Source organism: Rhipicephalus microplus, chromosome 6, assembly GCF_043290135.1.
Source record: "Rhipicephalus microplus isolate Deutch F79 chromosome 6, USDA_Rmic, whole genome shotgun sequence".
Classification (NCBI taxonomy): Eukaryota; Metazoa; Arthropoda; class Arachnida; order Ixodida; family Ixodidae; genus Rhipicephalus; species Rhipicephalus microplus.
Window position 1 is genome coordinate 67,316,340 of NC_134705.1, and position 24,950 is coordinate 67,341,289.

At 47.7% G+C, this 24,950-nt stretch overlaps 1 long non-coding RNA gene across 1 annotated transcript; it reads right to left on the reverse strand.

Moving 5' to 3' along the window:
- Window positions 1–2,370: 2,370 nt before the first annotated feature.
- Window positions 2,371–24,479, reverse strand: LOC142764791 (uncharacterized). The gene is made up of 2 exons (XR_012883887.1): window positions 24,232–24,479; window positions 2,371–2,489 (listed from the first exon to the last, which is right to left on the reverse strand). It is a non-coding gene; the product is annotated as an uncharacterized LOC142764791 (long non-coding RNA).
- Between the last annotated feature and the right edge of the window lie 471 nt (window positions 24,480–24,950).

Sequence of the window (24,950 nt, forward strand, 5' to 3'; positions counted from 1 at the left end):
TCTAGTAAGGTGGGTCATATCTGTGCTCGCTCATTTACATAACTGACTTCAAGCTGCGCGAAATTTCTTGTGTTAAATGTTGGAACATACGCTTTACGTTTCTTTGTGTAGTTTGGGCATACACTTCGGCCTTTTTCACTTAGGCAGGTGCCTGATTTGAATCGTTTTAATTGTTATTTTGTGAATTGTTTACGCATAGCTAGGGTCCCACTGCCACTATTTGTAAACATTTTCTCGGTAAACTGCATTCATCATCTCCGTACTTTGCTTCAATATTCAGTTGTATGATAATGCTCTATCAAATTAGGTTATATTACGGATGCAGCGCTTGTACAACATGATTTCTCGTCGATTGTTGCTTCAGCGCATACGTACAGCTGGGTCTGACAACAATACAGCTGGGCCTGAATAGTCGCGACAAAGCTCTGTAGCTAGTGAGCTTATAAATAATTTATTCACCCATGCTGCTCGAGTTGTATCACTCTTGTACAATAATATACTTGCGAGCTCATTACAGTAGGCGAAAATCCAGGCACATCTGCGGCCCTTTTGCTGCTGTATCACTAAGCTTGCGTGTTTTTTAGAGCCATTCTCATAATTTCACTTGTGATGTAAGATTTTGCTGCTGTACGTGTGCCTCTTGCAAATACGCTTAATTTAAGTGCGGATAACCTGCAGACTGTGACGCGTTAACCCACCAAGAACATGTATCAGAAAGAAATCGCATATTCTAGCGAGGAAGCGACAAAACCACAGAAGCACGCGAAAGAAAAACTAGACGATCTAAGAGGTATGTAGAGAACGAGAAAACGGACTTCTATTTCTGGGTTGTAAATGTATTTATTTCTACTCGTCAAGGTTTATGGTAATCGTCGAGTACTCCCATAAAAGAACAGATTTTTGTGAGCTCTTAAAAAAGAATAATACTCTTCATATTATTATCCCCAGCTCGGAGATTAGTGGAGATAGGACTGCTCTGTTCAGATGAACGCATTTCAAGCACCCGAACGCAAACGTTAGAAAAGTTCGTTATGGTTTTATATCAATTTTCTTCTAGCTGGGGTGTCTCCTTAGAAATCATTTTCGGCACCTCTTGAAAGAAGGAAAAATGAACATCTTCGAAGAGTTTCACGTCGAATATTATTGGTGATGAACGTATTTGAAGCACCCGTAGCAGTTCAATGTGGCTTTTGTGCTAGCTGCGCAGCGGTCGTGCTTCACACTTGATCCATATAATGCTTTGTGTTGATGCTACTGTTCGACGCAACTGACGGTTAAATTTCGCACTTGATGCATGTAAGATGATGACACCGACGCTAAAAGCCGATGTTTTGTGCTTGATGCACCTAATTGTTCATGTTAACTACGACGCCGAACTTGACTGTAGGGTTACATTTCACGCATGATGAACCTAACTGTTTGTGCTGACACCGACGCTGGACGACGCCACCAACAGCTAGGTTTCGAGCTTGAAGCGTGTAACGGGTTGACGCCAACGCTGGACGATGCCCGCGGTTACGTCTGGACCTTTGCATGTAACGTGTTGACGCGGGCGCTGACCACCACTAATGGTTACGTTTCGCACCTGATGCACCTATGTGTTCGTGTTGAGGCCAACGCTGGACGACGCCACTGCCGGTTGCGTTTCGAGTTTCATACAGGTAACATGTTGACAACGACGCAGGACACCACCGACGGTTACATCTCTCGCTTTATGCATTTAACGTGTTGAGACCAATGCTGAACGATGCCACCGATAGTTACGTTTCCAGATTGATGCACGTATCATGTTGATGCCGATGATGCATACCCCCACGGTTGTAGTTCATGCTTGTGTGCATGTAGCGTGTTGACGCCGACACTGGATGACGCCACTGAGGATTACGTTTCGAGCTTGAAGAATACTTGATGACGTGTTGGCGCCGACGTAGAACATTCCAGTGGTTACATTTTGCACTTGATGCATGCCGACGCTGCAAGACGCCACCGACAGTTACCCTTCGAGCTTGCTGTATGTAAGAGGCTGACACCGACGCTGGAGGCCACCGACAGTTATGTTTGGCGTTTGATTCATGTAATTGTTCGCGATGACACTGACGCTGCAAGCCACCGACAGGTACGCTTTACGCTTGATGCACCTTAGTTCCTGTTGATTGAGACACTGGACGCCACCGCCGGTCACACTTCGCGTTTGATGTACCTTATTGTTCATGCTGACACCGAGGATGGACGCTTCCACCGACAGTTGCGTTTCTAGCTTGAAGCATGTAACGTGTTGACCCCGACGCTGACCGCCACTGATGGTTACATTTCGCGCCGAATGCACCTAAGTCTGACGCACTAGGCACCAAATCCAAGAATCATGATCCGTTACTTACAGAAAACACATTGTTTTATTCAATCGTGTTCGTATAAATACGCGCTCCTTCGGGTTTTTTCCATGGAGGACTGCTAGCCATTCATCACTGGTACCGCTTTCGGCCGGCGCCCTGCAAGGAAAGCGAATGAATATTCGGTACAATGGGTTTATTGCCAAACTGAAAGGGTAAATGAACAGCAATACACGTATTTAGGTCTGTACAAATGCAAGAATGGAGAAAATGTATTTATATTACTATTGTCATTGACCGCATCATTATGAAGCAGAGTTCCAGTGGCTGCATAAAGAAAAACAAAAGAAAAGAGTTTGGAGTTTTGTTAGGCCAAATCAGATACCATCCTCCAGATTTCGCGAACCCGTAAATTTTATTCATTTATTTATTTAACAATAACGCCATTGTCAACACAGAACATAGCAGGGAGGGCATATGAAAACATACTTGCTCACACAAAATCCTACCTTCAAAATCACGAAAAAGTGGAATTGCAAAATGACTTACAACTAATACAATACACATAGCCATAATTGGAACAATCAAACATTTGTGATAACCACGTAAACATGGACTAGATTGCAGATAAACGCAACTGGAAGAAGGTAAGGTATAGATTTGTAAGATTACATAGGGTCAACAAGTACACATTATTGTTGAAGAAATTATTCAAATCATTTATCACCAATATGTTTAGTCAAGAACGTGTCACCGAAAATATTACGATCATATAAATCAAAAACTCTATTTTAAAAACATTATGTAGACTCATTGCTTATTGTATTGATTGATGTGGTAGTTTCAATAGCGCGATTTGTGAGGCAAACAGTTTGCTTTTAATCGCAGCTGTAAATAAGCTTATGGATGATTCAGTGGTTAGGATATGTCTCAGTGCATTCCAATCTTTATTGGTTGAAGCGAAATATGAATGTTTGAAGCAACTAGTGTTCAAAGAGTAAACGGCAGGAGTGTGGAAATGATTATGACGGTTTGGTATGGTGAGAAAAAGAAGATTTTTACCTTAAAGTATCTACTTTCTTTATGTTGAGTTGTAGCTGACACACTAGTTTTAGCCTTGTTAGTTTCGCTCGGTTTTGCAGTGTCGAAATGTCGGCGTTGTAAGTAGGTGTGTCGGTGAGTCAGTCAGTCTGTACTTGTCAAAAATAAATCCTATTGCTCTCTACGAAGCGTTTCTATTTCATTAATTTGTTAGTGGGTAAACGGGAACAAGACGGGGCTGGCATATTCTAGTACAGATCTGACGAGGGCTGTACAAGCTATTAGTTTGGTATTCAGTGGTGCGTTCTTAAGACGCCATTTCAGTGAAACTATTCTTTTCAGGTCTGTGCTAGCTGTGTTATCAGTGTGAGTATGCTATTTCCGGTCGTTTGAAATTGTTATTCCTCGATATTAGTGGTTATGACTGTTGTTAAGGGGCAGTTGTCAACGGCAGAAAAAAGTGTGACCTGGGTTCTTTGGAGGTTATTTTCATGGAAAGACATTCACCGATAGTAAGGGAGATTTGCTGTTTTTGCACCAATTGTTTACATTATCTAATGCTCTGTTCAGAGTTCAGTGATCAGCAGGAGTATTGATTTCTTGGTAAAGTACGCAGTCATCTTCAAAAAGCATTAGTTTTACTTAAGTTGAGAGGGTCAAATCATAAATAAATATCGAGAATATTTCTGGGGCTATTTCGCTGCCCTGTTGCACGCCTGAATTGACTGCTGCTGTTCTGGAGGTGGTGTCCTGTAACTGTACACATTGTGAATGATTCGTTAAGTATTCCCTAAATCAGTGTACAATGGCACTGTTTCTAGTGAAACGGGGTTTATTTGCACAAGTAGCACTTGCACAGTAGGTCTATTGATGCGGAAAACGGGCGGCAGCAACAGACTCAGGAATCGCAGCAATCGGGGCAAACGCTCGCGCTTCGCTCCTCTTGCTAAAAACGTGACCCACTGCGGCACATATTCTTCTTCCTCTCTACAATACCCCAGCGACGAAGACGAGCCATCCTGGCAAGTTAAGGTGACGAGATAAGGAGTGGGTCGTGATATGGATTGAGACGACTCACGTGGACAGTCTCACGACCAAGGCATCGCCTGTCTGTAGATGGCGTGATCGGCTCGATCACGTATGTGACAGGAGATCGACGTTCGACGACGCGATAAGGACCGTGAAACTTGGGGGCAAACTTAGCGGACAGACCTGGGGAGTGGAAGGGCAGTCGGAACCAGACAAGCGAGCCCACGGCAAAAGTCTCGACTTGCTGGTCGCGGTCGTGGTGGTCTTTTTCGAATGCTTGCTTGTCCGAGGTGAATGATCGGGCCAACTGACGACACTCTTCAGCGTGGTGCAAAATTTCAGAAAGAGGGCTGAACTCTGAGACGTCGGGACGATACGGCAAAATGGTGTCAAGGGTGGAGCGTGGTTCACGCCCATACAGAAGAAAGAAAGGCGAGAAGCCTGTGGTTGACTGCGTCGCGGTGTTGTACGCTTAGGACACAAATGGGAGAATGACATCCCAGTTTCATTGGTCGGAATTGACATACATGGCGAGCATGTCTCCTAGCGTTCGGTTGAAGCGCTCAGTTAGACCGTTGGTCTGCGAGTGGTAGGCTGTAGAGGTGCGGTGCACCGTGCGGCATGCCTGAAGGAGTTGTTGTACAACTTCGGATAAAAAGACACGCCCTCGATCATTTATAGTTCACGTGGTGCCCCGTGACGCAGTACGAAGCGTCGCAAAACGAAATTGGCTACGTCACGTGCACCTGCCGTAGGTAGTGGAGCTGTCTCAGCATACCTCGTCAGGTGGTCGACGGCGACAATGATCCATCGATTTCCAGTGGCAGTGTAAGGAAGGGGACCATATAGATCAATACCAATGCGGTCGAAAGGGCGCTCCGGACACGGTAGAGGCTGTAATAATCCGGGTGAATGAGCAGCAATCTTTCGTCGTTGGCATAATGAACAAGACCGAATGTATTTTCGTACAAAAGTGTACATACCACGCCAGTAGTAACGCTGGCGGATGCGCTGATATGTTTTTAACACACCAGCGTGAGCATGTTGTGGGTCGGCATGGAAATACGCACAGACATCAGATCGCATGTGGTGTGGTATAACCAAGAGCCATTTACGACCATCCGCGTGGTAGTTTCTGCGGTATAGTTGCGCGTCCCGTATCGCGAAATGTGTGGCTTGGCGGCGAAGAGCGCGTGGGTATGCAGACGTTGAAGAGTCGGAAAGAATGTTAAGGAGAAATGTTATCCATGGGTCTTTCCGCTGTTCAGACGACATGCTTGTGACGGAAATGGGAGCGATGGGGAAGTTGGTGTCCGAATGCAGGTCTGCGGTGGATCTCGCTGGTGATCGTGAGAGGGCGTCCGCATCAGAGTGTTTTCGTCCTTAGTGGTAGACGACACGAATGTCGAATTCTTGTAGGCGAAGAGCCCAATGTCCAAGGCGACCTGAAGGATCTTTTAGTGACGCCAACCAACAAAGTGCGTGGTGATCGGTCACAACGTCGAAACTCTGTCCGTACAAGTAAGGACGAAACTTGCTTAACGCCCAAACGATTGCGAGGCATTCTTTTTCGGTTACGGAGTAGTTCATCTCCGCTTTTGTGAGTGCGCGGCTTGCGTATGCGACGACGTACTCTAGAATACCGGGCTTTCGTTGCGCGAGTACTGCTCCCAGACCAACGCCACTGGCATCTGTGTGCACTTCAGTGGGGGCACTTGGGTCGTAATGGCGTAGAATCGGTGGGGACGTAAGTAGACGGCGCAGTGTAAGGAAAGCTCCGTCGCATGCCGGGGTCCAGTTAGAAAGATTAGCTGGACCGTTCAGTAGTTGTGTAAGTGGGGCTATTATTGTTGCAAAGTTGTGAACAAAACGACGAAAATACGAGCACAAGCCGATGAAGCTCCTAAGTTCTTTGAGTGAAGTCGGCTTCGGAAAGCCGGCTACGGCTCCAAGTTTGTCTTGGTCGGGGCAAATTCCATCCTTTGACACAACGTGACCAAGTATAGTAAGTTGGCGAGCCCCAAAACGACACTTCTTTAGGTTAAGCTGAAGGTTGGCCTTGGTAAGACACTGAAGGATGGTGCGCAGACGGTCGACGTGAGTAGGGAAATCAGGCGAAAATATGATAACATTATCGAGGTAACATAAGCATATCTGCCATTTAAGGCTGCGTAAAATGCTGTCCATCATTCGCTCAAACGTTGCAGGTGCATTGCACAGACCGAATGGCATAACCATGAATTCGTATAGGCCATCCGGCGTAACGAACGCTATTTTGGGACGGTCACACTCTGCCATCGGAACCTGCCAGTAACCTGAACGTAAGTCCAGCGAAAAAAAAGAATTCGGCACCTTGTAGGCAATCGATAGCGTCGTCGATGCGGGGAAGAGGGTATATATCTTTCCGTGTAATTTTGTTCAGTCGCTGGTAGTCGACACAAAATCTAATCGAACCGTCTTTTTTCTTCACTACCACAGCAGGTGAAGACCAGGGGCAAGAAGATGGTTTCATGACACCGCGCTGAAGCATATCATCTACCTGCTCTGCAATTACACTTCGTTCCTTGGGTGATACGCGGTAGGGGCGTTGCCGCAAAGGAGGGTGCGTTCCGGTGTAGATTGTGTGAGCGACGGTGTTAGTTTGACTCAGTGCCTTTTGAGGAAGGTCAAATGAATCTCGGAATTCATGCAGAAGGACTATTAGCTGGTCCCGTTGATCCGAAGGAAGCTTGCTGTCGATGGAACGATTGAAGATATCCGAGGAGTAGTCATCCCGCGTAAAAAGAGGAGTAACGGCGTTCATTTGAAGTTGCTGGCCAGGGTCGTGGGACTCAATAGGCACAATAACGTTGCAATCAACAGGATGAACATAGCCCAGTGTTTCGTGAGCTCTTAAGGTGAGAGGGCTTGAGCTAGGATTGCAAATGACAATTCCGAAAGTATCTTGGTGAGGTGGAAGAACGGCGTATGGCAGAGACGTACCGTCGCGGCGACTGAAAACGTCAGATAGGGAGAACACAACGGTAGAGCCGGACAATTCAGTGCGATTGACGGGGACAACGATGGCACTAAGAGGAGGAACATCAACGTCGGAAGCAACAAGAAGCTTGCCCAGGTGAGTGCGCTCATTGTCGGTAGATGGCGCATCTGATAACACAGATAATTTTACCTGCGCGCGAGCGCAGTCAATTACGGCGTGGTGCCGTGACAAAAATCCCATCCTAGTATCACGTCGTGGGCACAAGTAGTCAACACGAGAAACTCGATGTGGTACTGGACGTCCTGAATGATTACTCTCGCTGTACATGCTCCGACTGGTCGAATAGGTTGCGTGCTCGCGGTATTAAGCAATACGTCGGAAGGCGGCGTCGTTACTTTTCGTATCGAACGGCAGAGTTTTTGACTCATCACAGATACGGCGGCACCCGTGTCAACAAGCGCAAGAGTTCATAGGCCTTCAACAAACAGTTCCAGAACGTTTGTGGGGGACGGGCGAAGACTTGTACAATGCGACGATTTCGCAGCTCGTGCCTCCGGAGCTGCGGCAGTCAGTTTTCCGTCTCTGCGGGGTTCGGTCGGCGACGCAGCGGGGACGGAGAACGGTAGCGGCGTAGTGAGGATGAGCGACGGGGACCGAATGGTCGGTAGTCGGCAGCAGGGTGGTGGTCTATTTCGGATGGGGACGGTCGCGTTGCACTGATGGTCGGTCGTATTGACGGGGCATTTCTCGTTGTGCGTTGAACGGGGCCGGGAAAGAGTCGTCAGAGTACCTCGGAGCTGCAGCCGGGCCCGTTGCGAAGCGCCGGCGACAGAAGCGCGCCACGTGACCTGGATATCCGCATGCATAAGAGATTGGACGATTGTCAACTGTGCGCCAAGGGTTTCCGTGGTATCGCTGTTGTGTTGCTGGAACTGGCGTCGTTGGTACTCGTAGAGGCTGGGAAGTCGGCCGAAGTGGAGGTCGTAGTGGAGTAGCAGCAACAGCAGCGTAAGTCAATGGCGCGGTGACAGGTGTTGTCTGAGAGAAGGGCGGCAGTGCCTCAGAGACCTGCGCCTGTATTACCTGTCTGATGGCGGGCGCGAGACGCTCAGAAGTGGGTTCCGTTGCTCGTTGATACGACAGACACTAAAGTTGTCGGGCCACCTCCTCGCGCACATATCGTTTGATTTCCGACATGATTGTGTTGTTGTCTCCACCTAGGGTCAATGCCGCGAGAGTTTCGTCGGTAGTCGCTGGCCGCCGTGTCATGACCCGTTGCTTGCGCAATTCCTCGAAGCTCTGGCAAAGAGTGGCGAGTTCAGACACGGTACGGGGGCCCTTGGCCAGCAGCATCTGGAAGGCGTCGTTAATCCCCTTCAAGATGTGTTTGATCTTGTCTGCCTCGATCATTGAAGGGTCACTGCGCTTGCACAAGTCGAGTACATCCTCGATGTAGCTTGTGAAGCCTTCCCCCTGAAGCTGTGCGCGTCCCCGTAGACGCTGTTCGGCACGGAGCTTGCGTACCTCGGGGCGACCGAACACATCGGTAATGCGTAGCTTAAAGGCACCCCAAGTGGCGAATTCCGAGTGGTCGTCGTTAAACCAGAGACTCGCCACCTCTTTCAGGTAGAAGGGTATATATTGAAGCTTCGAAGGGTCGTCCCACTTGTTGCTTGCGCCTGCCTTTTCAAATGTCGACAGCCAATCTTCTACGTCTTGCTCATCGGTACCGTCGAAAAAAGGTGGATAACGCAAGCGTAGCGAAGTGGACACGATGACCATCGGAGGCTGGGTCGTACCTTGCTGGGTGGTTTCTTCAGCCATTTCTGGGATGGCAGGTAGTTTCCTGTTGCGGAGTTCTAGGTTGAAGTACCCCGCACCTCCACCACTCTGAAACGGGGTTTATTTGCACAAGTAGCACTTGCACAGTAGGTCTATTGATGCGGAAAGCGGGCGGCAGCAACGGACTCAGGAATCACAGCAATCGGGGCAAACACTCGCGCTTCGCTCCTCTTGCTAAAAGCGTGACCCACTGCGGCCCATATTCTTCTTCCTCTCTACACCAGGAGTAATTTTTATTTTACTTATTATTTTGAAATGTCAAACACGGCCGATTGTTTTTCAGAAACTTAAGAATAATAGACTGGGCTGCATTGTGTAATAATTCTAAAAGATGAGCAACCATTGTTGAGGTTCTTTCGGAAACTATGTTGTACAGGAGACAAGATATGTTTTATTCTAGGTGAATATTTAGGTGTTTTATTATCATGTGCTGTAATATTTACACACAAAAAAGTGAAGCCGGCCTGTAATTTACAACCCCGGTTTTGCCGCCTGCTGTGTATATTGGAATAATTTGAGCGGTTATTTATATGGTGGCAGTGCATGCCTGCAGTGATTTTTTAAACATTAGACATAAATCTCTTGCTACCTACTCCACATACCTTTTAAGGAACAGGTTTCATAAGTTGTCAGAACATGGGCCTTTCTTGTTATCAATATTTAAATGACAGGTTGAACACACCTTGCTCGGTAACTGTCAGGAGTTCTGATGGTGAATGGTCGAAAGATTGCATCGGCGGCATGATCCCGTCATCAATGGTAAAAACTGACTAAAAGTAATCAATGAAGGCCTGTGAGGTGGCGGTCGGGCAAGGTCTTGACATCCCCACGCGGGAGACCTAAGGCCCGGTCGGCGAAAGCTTTGCCGGATTTTCAATAAAATTGTTACCAACCAACTGAGGATTTGACGAGGCCATAGTTGTTTTCAGAAGAACGCATAGGCTCACCATTTTATTTCGTGTACTTATCGCATCGGCTCAGAATTTATTTCGTGTACTTATCAAAAATGTGGGAAGTATATTTACAAAGTAATTATTTTTAGCATTACTGTGTAATTATACGGCGATAGCTCTCGATGCCTTTTCAAGCACCGAGATTGATCGATAGCTGCCGTGTCAATTCGAGTGAAACATTAGGTCCACATGGAATGACTTTACTGCGTACCATCATATTGACGCCATGTTGTCAAATTTAGTGACGCCACATCTTGCCGTCATATTTACGGTCCTGTGTAATCACGTAATGACGTCCTAACCTTATTCATTCTAGACGAAATGTGAGCCCATGGCAGGGGCAGTAAATTGCCAGGTGAGGTATTATAAGCTCGCAATGCCTTCAATCTTCCAGGCAGTACAAAGTAAGGTAAGGTTCAGAAAGAATTTGGAGAAGGAGAACGGAGAGAATCACTTACTTTACTGTCGAATTGTCTAAGATGACCTTTTACATCAGCTACGTCGTCCTATAAGCAATCTCATTGTACTGCACATCTTAAGCTCACTTTAACAAGTGAAATTGAAAGAAATGTTTTCGCAGTAGTTTGCTCGGCCCATCGAGAGCCGAAGGTCTCCTGACTGACACCTCGGCGTGGGATCCGCACCACCGTGCCTGCCGGCTTTTCAAAATCAATAAAGTTTCAAATGCATATGCATTTCTTGGTCAGGCTATGTGAGGCGTCAGGTGGCGTCCACCCACCAGCAGGTGTTCTCTCGCCGTTCTCACTCCCTTTCGGATAGCAACAGATGCGGGCGCACTCACTTATTGTCGCTCTTATTTGCTTGGAGGATTTAAAGCTCGACGGTCGCGCCTTCGCGATCTCCGACGACAGCGTACCTCCCGCCGACTGGTTCGCCCTCCACGGTTTCCTGCCGCCGTGCAGCTCTCGCATTGTGGTGCCCCATCCTTCGACTGCTTCGACCGGATCCCCACTTAACTATCTCCTTCTATTTTCCGTCACTTGCCTCTCTATTTCTTCATCTATTTATTCTTTTATCCCTCCCTCCCCCTCCCCCCCCCTATAAGGCACTCAGCCGTGTCGCCCTGTAAGGCAGACAGAAGTTAGGTGCCTTTTTCCTCTTCCTTACAACCACAACCAACACCAACACCAACTGAAGAAGGTGGTGCGGGTAGAGTAGAGGAGAGGGAGTAGAGGGAAGGAGCACGCTCTAGCGGAGCTTGGTGAAGCTTTCGCGTGTGTGGAGTTAGTGTAAAAGAGGGTAGATGTGGTGCCTTGCTACTCCTTCTCTCGCCGTTCGCTCTTTTAAGTGCGAATGCACTTTATAGGCGACCCTGAATGCACCGTTCACGGTTCGCCTCCTCCTCTCCCCTAGCAACGGCGCGAGAAGCGGAAAGGAGCATCTGTAGCAACGGCACAGCGACGTCACACACCACGTGATTGCGCGCGCTCTGCCCTCTGCTCCGTGGCTGCGCGGGCTCGAGAGCGGCAAGTCGTCATAGGTATGGATCCATCGCAGGCATCAACCTGGACTGCGATACCTCCAACAACGAGTACAACGCAATCAAATGCGAGCATCGCACGTGTCGTTGAAGATGTCATGCCGCTTGAAGACAAGGCAGCGCGGCGAAGGGCCTGTGATGCCGAGCGCAAGCGGGCGAAGCAGGCCGCGGACATAACATCATTCTAGTGCAAATACACTCTAACATATACGCGTAAACTCACCAAGATTTCCCGAGAGTGTCTCATGGTTCCTGGGAATCGCAATGTGATCACACGGGGGAGTTGACGGTAACTCACTGGCGAGTTCCAACGGATTTTATCTTTACTCCTCCTCATAGCATCACCCCGTGCATTCTTACTTAACCATGTTCACCCTTGGGGAAATGCTTGGGTGTTTGTTTTAGGGGCGAAGCTCTTTGTTTAGAAAAAGTTTATTTACAGCATGTACAGAACACAAAGGCTTCATACCATTCCAGTAACAGGGCACATACACTTCGGCACATCTATATTTTACGACTAACATCACTACGTTACATTGAAGACATTTGCTCTAATATACATGATTATGTTGGCATACATGTACACAAAAATTCAATGTGGTATCACGATACAAGGGTATAACGATACAATAGATTCAAATGAAACACAATTTGTAACAAATGAGATCATATATAACAACTCAACGGGCGCTGCTTAGCACCAAGTCGGTCGAAAAATGAGTTGTATCCTTTCGTGTTCCACCTTGACGAAAGGGCACGACCAATGCCGCAGAAACTCTTGCTCCCCGAGGAAGAAAAGCTCTTCGGAGAGGAACGCGAGGATCTCTCGTCTCATTCTCCCCAGTATCGGCCACAAGGCACGCCGGCGGCAATTGGCAGCTACGGCCTCACATCGGTTTCTCCAAAGGCTGAACAGCAGCCCCGCAACTATTAAGAGAGCGGAGAAGCGGCTACGCGGAAATCGGCCGTTGGACACAAAAGTTCGCACACCCTGTCCCCGAAAACCAGCATTAACCGCACGCCAAAAAAGGCGGGAAACCACACATTCAAACGTCGCATGTCGATTGGTCTCTACCATGACGCAGTTGGGGCAAGTGGAAGTGCGAACTACCTGCCATCGCTGCAACCGATCTCGCGTGGGGAGCAAGCCCCAGCCCAACCTCCAGACAAAGTCTCTGAGATGCCCTGGCAACACTGCGGCAGTTATTGGTTTCCAAGCGCGGTTCAGTACAGATTGACGATGCTGGGGCACTAAGGGCCGTAGAAGGGCGGCCATTGTGTCCACCACTTTAGAATCGGCCACCTCTATCTCTGGGCACGTAGCTTCCAAACGTCGGTGAAATGCCAGAAGGGCTCGATACAAAGATGGTAATTCAGTTGATTGGGGACCTTTGTTTATTTGGCTATCCGGCAAGAAGACACGTAGTGATGACCCCAGATGGTAGCGAGCCAGTGTCTGAGCGGGCATGTCATCATTGCTTAGTATTCGCAATAGAGTGCGGAGGCACAATGTAGAAGCCGCGACGGAAACGTCAGGGAATGCAAAACCGCCTTGATCTCGCGGTTGAGCTAACGCTGGACGCGATAACAATTTTGTGCCACCAGACCAAAAAAATGAACTGATGCAGCTTTGCACTTTCCTGCAGACGTGGAGCGGTGGTTTAACAGAATGGCAAAGGCACCAAAATTTTCCTAGGTACACCGTTCGAGTTAAGTATCGGCGTTCCAAGAGGGGGAATTCGAAGTGCCTGGCTGCTTTGATATCATTTAGAAGAGTTTGTACAACGGATGACCAGATGCTATCCTGTATACCAAATACAGTGAAAGTAACTCCGAGTATTAAAACCTCAGGAGACCACTGTAAAGGCGACGTGATGTTGATACGACCGCTGGGGTTGCCAATAAAAAAATACTGGCTTTTAGAAAAGTTTAACTTTGCACCGGAGATAATACCGAAATCATGGAATGTATCAAGAGCATGCTGCAGCGACTGTTCATTATGTACATATAGAGTGATATCATCTGCATATGCAGCGACCTTTACTTGAGTGTTACCGGGTAGAGGTAAGCCACGAATCTGCGGGTGATGTTCAACGGCCCTTAAGAAGGGCTCTAATGCAAGGATAAATAACACTGGGGAGAGGGGACACCCTTGACGGACCCCACGCGTGACTCTAAATGCGTGACTCTCACGGGAATCTAAGTAAAGGGTACTCTTTAAATTAGCGTACATCGCGTTGATAAGGTCAATGAACTTATCCGGGAATCCGTATGCATGTAAAACATTTAGTATGTAGCCATGTTCTATGAAATCAAAAGCTTTCTCTTGATCTAATGAAACCAACAGTCCTTGCGCACATCGGCTAATGGTGTATTGAATGATGTCCCGCGTTAACCACGTATGGGTGTGTATTTCTCGGCCCGGAACAGAACAGACCTGGTGGGGAGCGATTAATGTTGCAAGAAATGGACTGATTCGGCGCACCAAAATGTTAGCCAAGAGCTTGTAATCTACATTGAGCAGGGTAATAGGGCGCCAATCTTCTGGTCGCGTGGACATTGGGTCTTTCTTGGGAACTAGTGTTATACGGCCTTTGTGGAAAGGAGTTGGAAGTGTAATATCTTGGAAACACTTGCGAATCACGCGTGACATAGTTGGACCAATGATAGGCCAGAACTGTACATAAAACTCTGCAGGGAGTCCGTCAGGTCCTGGGGCCGATCCCTTTTTCATTGCGTCTAATGCGCCTTTGATTTCGTCATCGGATGGCGGTGATAGGAGGACGTCATTTGACATGTTGGAATCATGAGGTAAATCTGTTAGCAGATGATGCGAAGAAACGGATCCTGGGTAACAGACATTAGTACCAGATTTAGCCATTGACTCAAAGTGTTGAGTGAATTCCTGAAAGTCACGTGTACCCGCAGCAGCTGGGGTGATAGAGTTCAGCGAGTGGGCAGGCGAGCCTGGTGGACAAAGCAGAGCTCTGCGTGCATACCTTAGCACCTCAGGGTGCGCACAGGGTGCACGTCTACAGCGCCAAGCTGCAGCCGAGAGTGAAGAAGCGCGCATAATACGCTGGTACCGTTCAACGAGCTCCTCTTGCCATGCCCGCATTACAGTGGAAGGACTGGGATCTCGATTGGCAATGCGTATCTTCTGGATTAACAATGACGCATCTTTCGACATACGGGTGCAAAGTCCTCTGCCCGACGCACTGCAATGATGCCGCCACTGTTCTTTGAGGCGTTCTCAGTCAGCTACATCGGTTCCAATGAGCGATGCGCGTAACGCTCGGGATAATTTCTCCGTAGCCTGAGAGTCCTGGAGGACGCGGCAATCGAGACGCCATGATCTGTGAACCGTTGGCGTCCCCGCTGGCAGGCGGAGAGAGAACATAACCGGCCGATGGTCGCTAATGTATACTGGTGTCGGTGGCAATGACATTACCCCGGTGTCGTGAACGTAGGTAATGAGACTGGGGGATGCATACACGCGATCAATTCGGCTGCTCGACGCTGCTCGACGCCAAGTATAGGCATAATTACTGCCATGCACACTTTGATGAATGTCACTCAATGCCAATTGCTGCACTAGACGTTCGAGTTCTCTGGCATTCCAGTTTGACCGGCCGCGACCCGGACCTCGAACGTCTGCGTGTGAGTCTAAGACACAATTGAAATCCCCTAAAAGTACCACATGTCGGGAATTTAAAAGAAACGCATCAAGAGATTGGAAGAATGCGTTTGAGTTCTCGCGTGCCGCTGGGGCATACACGGCAACAAATCTTATTCTTAATGAGAAAAAGGTGCAGTCGAACGCCAGCACGCGTCCGAAGGCATCGAAGGAAACATGATGGTCACGTAAAAGACCTCAATTAAAAATAACGACTCCGACGCCAGTCGAATGCGTGCTGGCGTACGAAAAGAAACAATCAATATTGAACGCGCACTTGAAAGCGAGTACATCAGAAAGCTTGAAAAAATTTGTTTCTTGCACGAACAGCAAATCACAGTGCACTGAACGTGCAAAAGCCAATACCTCAGCCTGCTTTTGTGGATTTCGGAAACCTTGAACGTTAAAAGCAATAACTTTTAGAGTAAGAGCCATGGGGAAAATGAAAACATAGTATAGAATCACGCGAATGCAGGGGTACCTTTATCAGGTGCGGGAGCCAATGCCCCGCAAGTGGCGGAGTCATTTTTTCCGGCCAGGCGATCCACCGGAGGCTCGGGGCTTCCGGGATCGCGTCGAAGTCCGCAGGGGACTTCTGTCTCTGGTGGGGGCTTCTAAGTCACGAGTAGTTATCCGGTGGCGTTTGGTGTTCGGGTTTTTGAGCGAGGATGGTACAAAGACGTCTCCACTGTCCTGGCTTATGTCACTGGGGCTGGTGTCTTCGTCAATTTGTAGGGGCGCCTCACTCGCGGTGCTGTTGGAGTCCTCGTAGATGCAGGCATCGTCGTCTTGAGATGTAGACTCCTCGATGACACCTGAACTTGTTGTCGACAGAGCAGCAACGCGAGGGGCCTCAGGTGCAATATTCCCATCCGAGACGCCGTCCTCACGAGGCGCTTCTTCTGACGAGGGCTTGGCCTGCGATTCCTCAGTAATGGCCACGGGACGCGGGGAACTTAAGTTTTCAGTAGCTGGAGGGATTACCAGGCCCGGAATCGTTGGAAACGCAGTGGGCGTCTGGTGCAGCGTCGCGATTGGCATACCTTGGTCGTGGTCGGTTACCACGGCTCGCGTTGACGAATCGTCGCACTTGTTCTTAGATGGCGTTCCTGGTTGAAGTGGGGGGAAATCCTTGGATGCCGCCTCGGAATACGATGGCCTGATGGTGCAGGCCACGGTGGCATGCGGGTCCCCACAACGGCGACACGGCAGCGAGCAGCCTTTCCCGTCGTGGCCATAAACGCCGCACCTTCCACAAAACGGAGCTGTGCAGTTCATGCGGAAGTGCCCACTGTCTCCACATCGACGACACACTCGCTGGATGCCTTTATAAACACAGGTTACTCGATGGCCCGCGACCTTGAGGTAGTTGGGCACCGGTGACGAAGCCTTCATTTCCATGCGGACGTATCGCGTCCCAGTGGTCACGGTTGGGCGCGATCCCATGAGTCCTCTGGTGATGTGCAGCACCTTCCCGTAGGGAGAGAGTGCTTGTGCGAGGACTTCGCTGGGTACGCGGCACGGCAGGAACAGGACGGTCACTTGGGTCACTTGGGGTCTCAGGGGTACGATGGCGACGCGCTCTCCTCGGATGATGAGGTGCGACGCGTCTACGATTTGGGCCAGTGCGGCCTCACTGTTGACGGTAACTTGGTAGTTCCGGCCTCCAAAGTGCTGAACGCAGTATACTTCTTCGATTCCTACTATTGAAGACGTCACGTCAACGACGTCTTCGGGACTAGTCCCCTCGGGGACGACTACGTCGAAGGCTAGCGCCTTCTTCGGGGGCTGGCTTGCCATGACGGGCGTCCGCCAGCCCAGAGACGCCGTGAGACGCTAACGACGCCGTGAGACGCTAAAACGCTCCTTATGGCGTGGCTTGGGCGTCCCTCGTATGTAACCACCAGTGGCACATACCCGAAATAGGTTTAACACTTGACCTCCAATGTGGTGCCAGTGAGAGATTTCTTCTGTGCGTTGTTTAACAATAAAAATTAGTGCTCAATGTACATGCCAATGGCTGCTAATGGGGAATGAGAGACATGAGCATTCGGCTTTTAGTCAACGCGCACGCTGCGATCCCCGTTAGCAGCCATTGGCATGTACATTGAGCACTATCGGACAAGAAAGGGATGCTACATTATACTCGCTGGGTGTAACCTCCTTAGCTTTAGAAAGGTTTAGCGAGCGTTGAGCCGCAGTGCCATGAATACAATGAACTTGTATATACCATGAATGAACTCAAGGTGGTTAAAAATGAGAAGTAGATATGAAGCGCAAGCCGTAAGAAAGTAAAAGCCGAATTCTCCTGTCTCTCATTTCTCATTAGCAGCCATTGGCATGTAAATTGAGCCCTATCTGACAGGTAAAGGTTGCTACGTTATACTCGCTGGGCGTAACCTCCTTGGTTTTCGAAAGGTTTAGCGAGCGTTTGGTCGCAGTGCCATGAATACAGTGAACTAGAATATAGCATGAACTCGAGGTGGTTAAAGGTGGGAAGTGGACCCAAAGCGCAGGCCGTAAGAAAGTGTGCGTGTGCCACCTCTCGTTTAGTCCTTGGAATGTCCGCTGGATGGCGGTGCTTCTATATGGGGAATATATGATAAAAAGATGCGAGATGGTGGGACTTGGAGTGTTGAATAGATGAACGAACGGACACACAAACAGATGCATGGATGGACGCATGAACGGACGCAGGGGCGGATGCATGAAAGAACGCAGGGACGGGCGCACAAACAGACGCATGGACGGTCACACAGACGGACGCATGGACGGACGAATGCTTCGCCCCACTCTCCATCATTCACTCCGTGGATATGCTGCCATTTTTTTTCCTCCCTGCGTCCGACTCTCCCGTCCGCTCGCGCGTACTTATATATGAATGGAGCGCACGCCTCACTCTCGACCTTTCGCTGACTGATCAACATGTCAATAAATGGTTACGATGCAAATCCTCGTCTCGTCCTTAATTTACACCGTAAAAATTACTGTGCCACGTACACTCTGCGCAAGAAATGCAGTCGCATTTCATTATGATTCTCTATGGGAAGGTGGGGCAACTTTTCTCCTCCTCCTCACAGTGATGTGCACTGATAACCTTAGTGTCCTGTACGGATCGTAGACTTTATTTCCTCCCTGTCAGGTCATGCTGGCTAGCATTTCTTCTGTACCATGCGTATTTTCTCGGCATAATTATCGCTATGATATCGTAAGCTATGAACTCAAGCAATGAACGCGTCTGATTTTTTTTTTTTTGACAAGAAAACAATGAATGCATTGGCAAAAACTTGCACATGGCACGTGGTGAAGCTGTCATTGCACTTTTTTAGCATGTTACCTGACATAACCTAATAAGACGCGGGTGGAAGCTAAACTGGCCTCTGAAGCAATCGAGGTGGCATTCCTTCTGTATACCGCTCCAATGCATACAACCTCAAGTTTTACCGCCTCAGGCAGATGAGAACACAACGCGATCAAAGGAATGGACACTGTGAAGATATATGTTAAATAGCATGTGCCTAAAACAATGCAGCCTCCCCACGATCCCTCAGAATTTTCCCAGAAGCTAAAGACACGACATAGAAGCCTAGTAAGTAGCTCTTCACTTCTAATGCTACGGTCTACTCACGTCAAACTGTTCCACTCGCGCGTGACATGCTCGACGCGCGTCTGGATCACTCATATAATGGCAGACTTTTCGAAGAACCACACACTTTCTGTAAATTCAGGTTCTTGTGTATTACTGTTTTACGTGTTTTCGCGTTTTCACGGCTCATTTAGGCAGAATAATTTATTTCTTTGTACGACCTTGAACTACCACAATTTCGACTACCTTCTGACCTCTATAGAGCCGCGAGGCACGCTCAGCCGAACATAAATTTGGGAGCAAGAAATGAAATCAAACGCAGGCCTAAAAGTTCCACATCTTTTGAACATGTAAATTGCGCTGCTGCAACAATGCTAACTGGAGTGTTTCAGTACGTGTCTTTTCTATCTATTACGCCATTTTTTTAAATGTAGTCCCAGGAGTATCTCACTGAATTTCGAACTGGTCACCATGCGAAAATGATCTTCTGTGTCAAAGTCTTAGCAACATAGAATGCACGCAAGAACGTACCATTTTTTTTTAAATTTCGGCACCCTAATAGAATTTGTAGGATTTTACCGGCAAGAGCGAAAAAGTTGACATGCCCGATGAAGTTCCTGTCAGAGATAAACTGCACTGCAGAGGCTACACCAGCGTCAATAGTATTGCAGAACACGGGAAGAATGCCTAAGATACGCAGTAGTATGAAGGTATCAAAATTCAAGAAAGCAATATAAAATCCAATTCAATATGTGTCGGAGAAATATGTATGAAATACACCAACTAAGGATTTTAGACGTTCGTTTTTCTAACTCACTACATATAGATATATTTAGGAATAATTTATTGAGGATGACTTCGATATTGGGTATTATCCTGCGGGCAATGCATATAATTAAAATCACTATTCAGTCAATTTCCCAAGCCCACACAGGTAAAGCTTCTTTTTTTTTCAGTGCATAACATAAAAAATGCTGAAACGTTCCCTAACGATGTCAATAATATCAGAATCTTGTAGTGAACAGGCTCGTCAAAGTTGGCCCCCCGTGGATTTTTAACATGCAATAAATTTAAGTTCGCTTTTGACATGCCGTCTGATTTTCTCACACGTCGAACAAAGCAGGCACATACAGGCTGCTCAAAAACGCAGTTTTAAGCTCGCTTGGCGAGTGCTAGAGATGGTAACAGCAGGTACACCCCAGCTAAAAGATAATTTCATAGCCGTAAACAACCTTACTTCAGAGCGCCGTTCATAGTCGCCCATTTCTGTGCTGATCTGTTTCATCGTCGTCGTAAACGGCAAAATGAACGAGGACGAAAGAGAGCCAACGCGAAGCAAAGCACGAAATACGCTGATAGTGAGGACAGCGTGAGAAGGAGCGAACGAAAGTGGCTATGCGACAGGCAACTAAGTTAACTCATAACATGTAACCTGATTCTGCACCATTCTAAAAGCTAGCATGTAAGGATTTTAACTTTAATTCAAATTACGCTTAGCTAACATGAGTGCATATTCTTGAACTATATTCAACAAGCTTTAGGGCACTTCAACACTACCGGAGCACCATTCTGTTTTCTTTCAATGAATACGACTAATTATCATTTACTTTACAAAGATACCTACAAATATACGCTAGTAACACTAGCATTAAGTTTAGTACCCTTTCAAGGTATTAAGTCTGGAAGTGGAGTTAATGGGTAATGACTAGCAGTTCTGTGTACAGATACAGCCAGTGAGCGAATCTCCTCTCAGAAACGGGACGCAAAAGACTACCTGCACGTGATCGCGCTGCTGGCTTTCATGAAGGCGGTAAGGTTGGGTGAGTGTCTGCTGCGCTCGGTGGCGGGAACGACTAGCGAGACAGTGTGTGGCGCGCGAGTCATTTGTCGTCGCTACGGCTCTCCCGTGTCGCCAGCAGCGCGCACCTGCTGCTTTGCGCAGCGCGCTTGCTCGGCGCAGGCAGCTTTGACGGCGGCTTGCAGCTTTGCTCTTTAAAAAAATCACAGTTTCACCGCAAGGGCAGAGCAATGAACTCGATGATGACAGATCATACTGCCGTATGAAGTATCGCCGACTGCTAACCCTGTTGGATGCGATTTTGCGTAACACCTACGAAATGTCGGTGTAAGAGAACACTACCACTGCAGGGAACGATCCCCTTTCCGCCACGCCTGTTCGCGTTGAGAAAGCAGTGTGGAGAAGGCTGTACGAGCCGCCCGCTGAAGATTGCGGTGTTAGCTAGCACGTAAACAACCATCGCGACGACGCCATAGATTGAACTCTAAAGTTGCTGCTCAAGTCACATCCTCTGCTCCTCTCTTAGCATATTCTCACTCCCCTTGAAGATGAGCAGGGAGTTTCCACTGTGATTTCATGGCGGGCCTCCGAGGCGGGACAATGTTACAGTTTTTCAGAACTCAAACAGCCAACTTTCGGCACCGTAAATAGGCCGGCAAGCAGTCTTTTAGGATTCCGAAATCATAAATTGAGGCGCAAAATTTTTTTACGTAAGTTCGAATAATTGCAAACAGAGACGAACGCGACCTGTACCTAGGAGAGGAAGCAAAAATGGTTATTTTTTACAACGGCAAGTAGGTGCCAACGGTTGAACATAGCCATGCATTTGCTGCAAGCATGGTCTTTCCTTTTATTGTCTGGCATGACGAGTAAAAGGTCCCCCATCAAAACAACACACTCATGGGTCTTCTTTTGTTGTGACAGGAAAGGGCCAGTGCAGCAAGAGATTGTCAGACCGTTAAAAAACACCAGCGAAACATGTCTCATAGTAGCTGGGTCTAATCACGTAGGCACAATTTCTCCCCTGTCGGTTAACACATTAAAGGGCCCCTTACAAGGTTTTATCGATTCGAGCTGACAGGTGTATTGCATGCTGTGGGCACTCACAATCACGTCTGTCAAGGTTTTCGATGCTACACGCGGCAGAATAACGGAAATTTTATTTTGAACGCTGTTCGCCCTTCTGGTGCGGGACCCGCCCTTGAGATGAATGCATGACACAAGAAATGGTCCGGCTCTTGCAGCGTTCCTTTACGTGAACGTTGGTGCAGTATTGTCTCTTACTGCACCATAGTAACGAAGCATTGGTAAAATGCTGGCTATATCATGAAAACTAAACAAAAAAAAGGTGACAGCATATGCACGAAAGAATGATGACGACTGGGACGAAGCTTTCCGCAGCCCCTGCTTGTGGTAATACGCAAGCGTGTGCGTAAGACCAACAAAAAATTAGCAAACGTCAGTGCCTCGTTCACCGACGTCTGGAAGCTCATTATCGTTCAGAAGTACGAGGCCAGGCTACCCAAAATAAACGCATCGACGGATGCACGAATGGAAGCACGGACAGATTGACGGACGCTTCGCCTCAGTCATCATCATTGACTCTGCAGATATGCTGTGACACCGTTTTTATTGTCATGCAATACGACGCAACTGGATACTGCGACGACTAGATGACATGAGGCGTATGATCCACGGCGTAGCGAGCTTCGCCCCTAAAAATGTGCTGTTTCCCGGCTGTGTAGTCATTTCAGGCGCTTATGCTTTAAGCGGTACTTCATCGAGAGCGTAGCACGTGACATAGCGAGAATGATGTGTGGCTATCTGGGTAATTTTCTTAGTCTGTTGTTTCAGGGCAGCATAGATAATTGCCTAGCTGACCGGAATACCCAAAACACACAAACAGGATGTGAACACATTTTGATTTCTATTGTTTACTTCGAATCATAGCTGGATGATATCACTCACTAATCGATCGCAGTTTTGCATGCGTTTTTCTTCTCGCTGTTCGTGCGTCGTGCTGGTGCCGGACCTGACAAAACTTCGCCTGTTTTTCGCGCACCATTCATGAGAGCAGTTTCAGCAGATTGACTTGGTGTATCGCAGTAAGAATGCATCATTCATACCAGCCTCTCCAAACGTCCGCTCGCTATGACGTTCATCTCACAGAAGCAGGTGATACTATACTGAGAAAGCGGGACAATGATGGCGTATGTGAACGAGCAGGCTCGAGCACGTCATATGCGCATGACGTTGCGTGCGCATGACATGTTAATTCATACGCAGCATCTGATCCTCCCTTTCTGATACCGAAGGGGGCAGGGAATAAAGAAGTCTTGCGATTGCCAAGCGTTTGATTTTTGCCTCTTCGCACCACGATTTTGTGGCTCACAATTAACCAACATAAAAAAATTATTGTGAGCGGTGCTCTTCATTTGGCGTGGAACCACTTTCATTGCCTAACTACGGATAACTACAATTTCTAATGTGCCCTGGTGAGGGGCCCTTAAAGAATGAAATTGCAAACAAAACCAAAGCCTTGTGCACATTTTCTTTCTTTCATTGAAAACTGTCCTTTCCCCGGACGGCTCCCTAAGATTTCGCATCCGTTATCCACTTCCACGATTACACTGAGGGATCTCCTGTTCCTCTCCCACCGCCACATCTAGCTCTTAACGTAGCCTGTTCAGTTCCTTTTGGGCACTGAACAGCCGCCTGTAGGCGCTCACCGCGTCCTCAGTCACGGACTATACTATCCTTTATTTTTCACATGTTTTCTTCTCTCCCCATTTCCTTAGACGCTGAGTAGTGCTGCCATTTGAGGCTACAGAAATAGCGTCCTTTTTTTTCCCGAAACCTGTCCTACTCCCCCAACTATTCGCGCCATGTGAGGGCTCTGGCGTGTGGTGGCCGCCACGTCCCATTTTGCGGCTGCTAGTGCTTGCTTCTCGGACGTTAGTTTAACTGGAAAACTTAGTGTAACACAGAGTTCAAAAAGATCAGTATTTTGCCCTGTGACTTGAGTAATGGTCTCAGAGAAAAGTAAAAAACGAAAGTGCAGTTTAGTTTTTTGTTGACGCTGATTTGGAAAACAGGCATTTAATTGTGTGTATCTAGGCACGCATGGAAAAAGCGGGCATTCACAGACCCTATAAAAGAGTATAGATACCCTCCTTAAGTTTTAATTCGTCCTCCTATATAAAAATGACATAATACGAAATCAAGGAACGAAATAGGCATTTGACTAAAATGCGGTATGTAGCTATCATATGCACCCGCAGAGGTGCACCGGCTCGTCTATCTCTGTTTCAGCCATGTTCATAGTCCAGTTCGAAGAATTTTCTCTAAGTTAAAACGCACAATGCGCGGGGCAAGTAATCAGCTTGGGCCCAATGCGAGGCATGACGGTGAACGCGACGGCAAGACGTAATGGAGATGCTCATAAAATGGCTATCACAATAAATAAATAAGCGTGGAGTTATGCTTGCATATTACCAATTGGACCAGGTCCTGCGCCAAGTCTTATAGGTGGTACAAGACGGGGACGGTTAGGCCGACGATTTTGTGGGCCAAACCATGGGCCGGTGCGACGAGAACCTTGAAGTATAGGGGTTGCATTGGCTCGTGACTGGCCGTCGTAGAGAATCACTGCAAGACAAGCAACTGCGGCCCAGAAGACCAAAATGGACAAGCTTGGAATCTTCGTCATGCTTATTACACCACAAAGGCAGCATGTTCAAGAATGCACCCGACACGTTTATAAGTACATTGCCATCGAAAGCATGCAAGAAAAGAAGAATGCTGACTACAATTTGACATATTATCAATCTCAAGTAGGACGTTTTGGCAATCTTTCGAAGAGAAATATATATTTTAAATCACTGCTTGCGTTTTCGTAGGGCTAGCTGCCACGAATGCATATGTTACAGTACTGACAGCAGTTGTCAAGAGACCTAATATAACTAGTACATTCATGTACCCAGAATGATGACAGAATTATGTCATTTCACTGCGCTATCCGACCATTAGGCAATCTGACTAAGAAGCATACCACGTCAACTTTCCATAGAATATGTCATCTGCGGTCATGAAGTACATCACAACTAAGGAATGATACAAAGTTAGCGTAGTTCTATGTCTGGCTAGAACAGCAAAAGTGAGCTATTCGATTTTTATACTGATACTGTCGAAGCCATATAGAACGAAATTCGCAT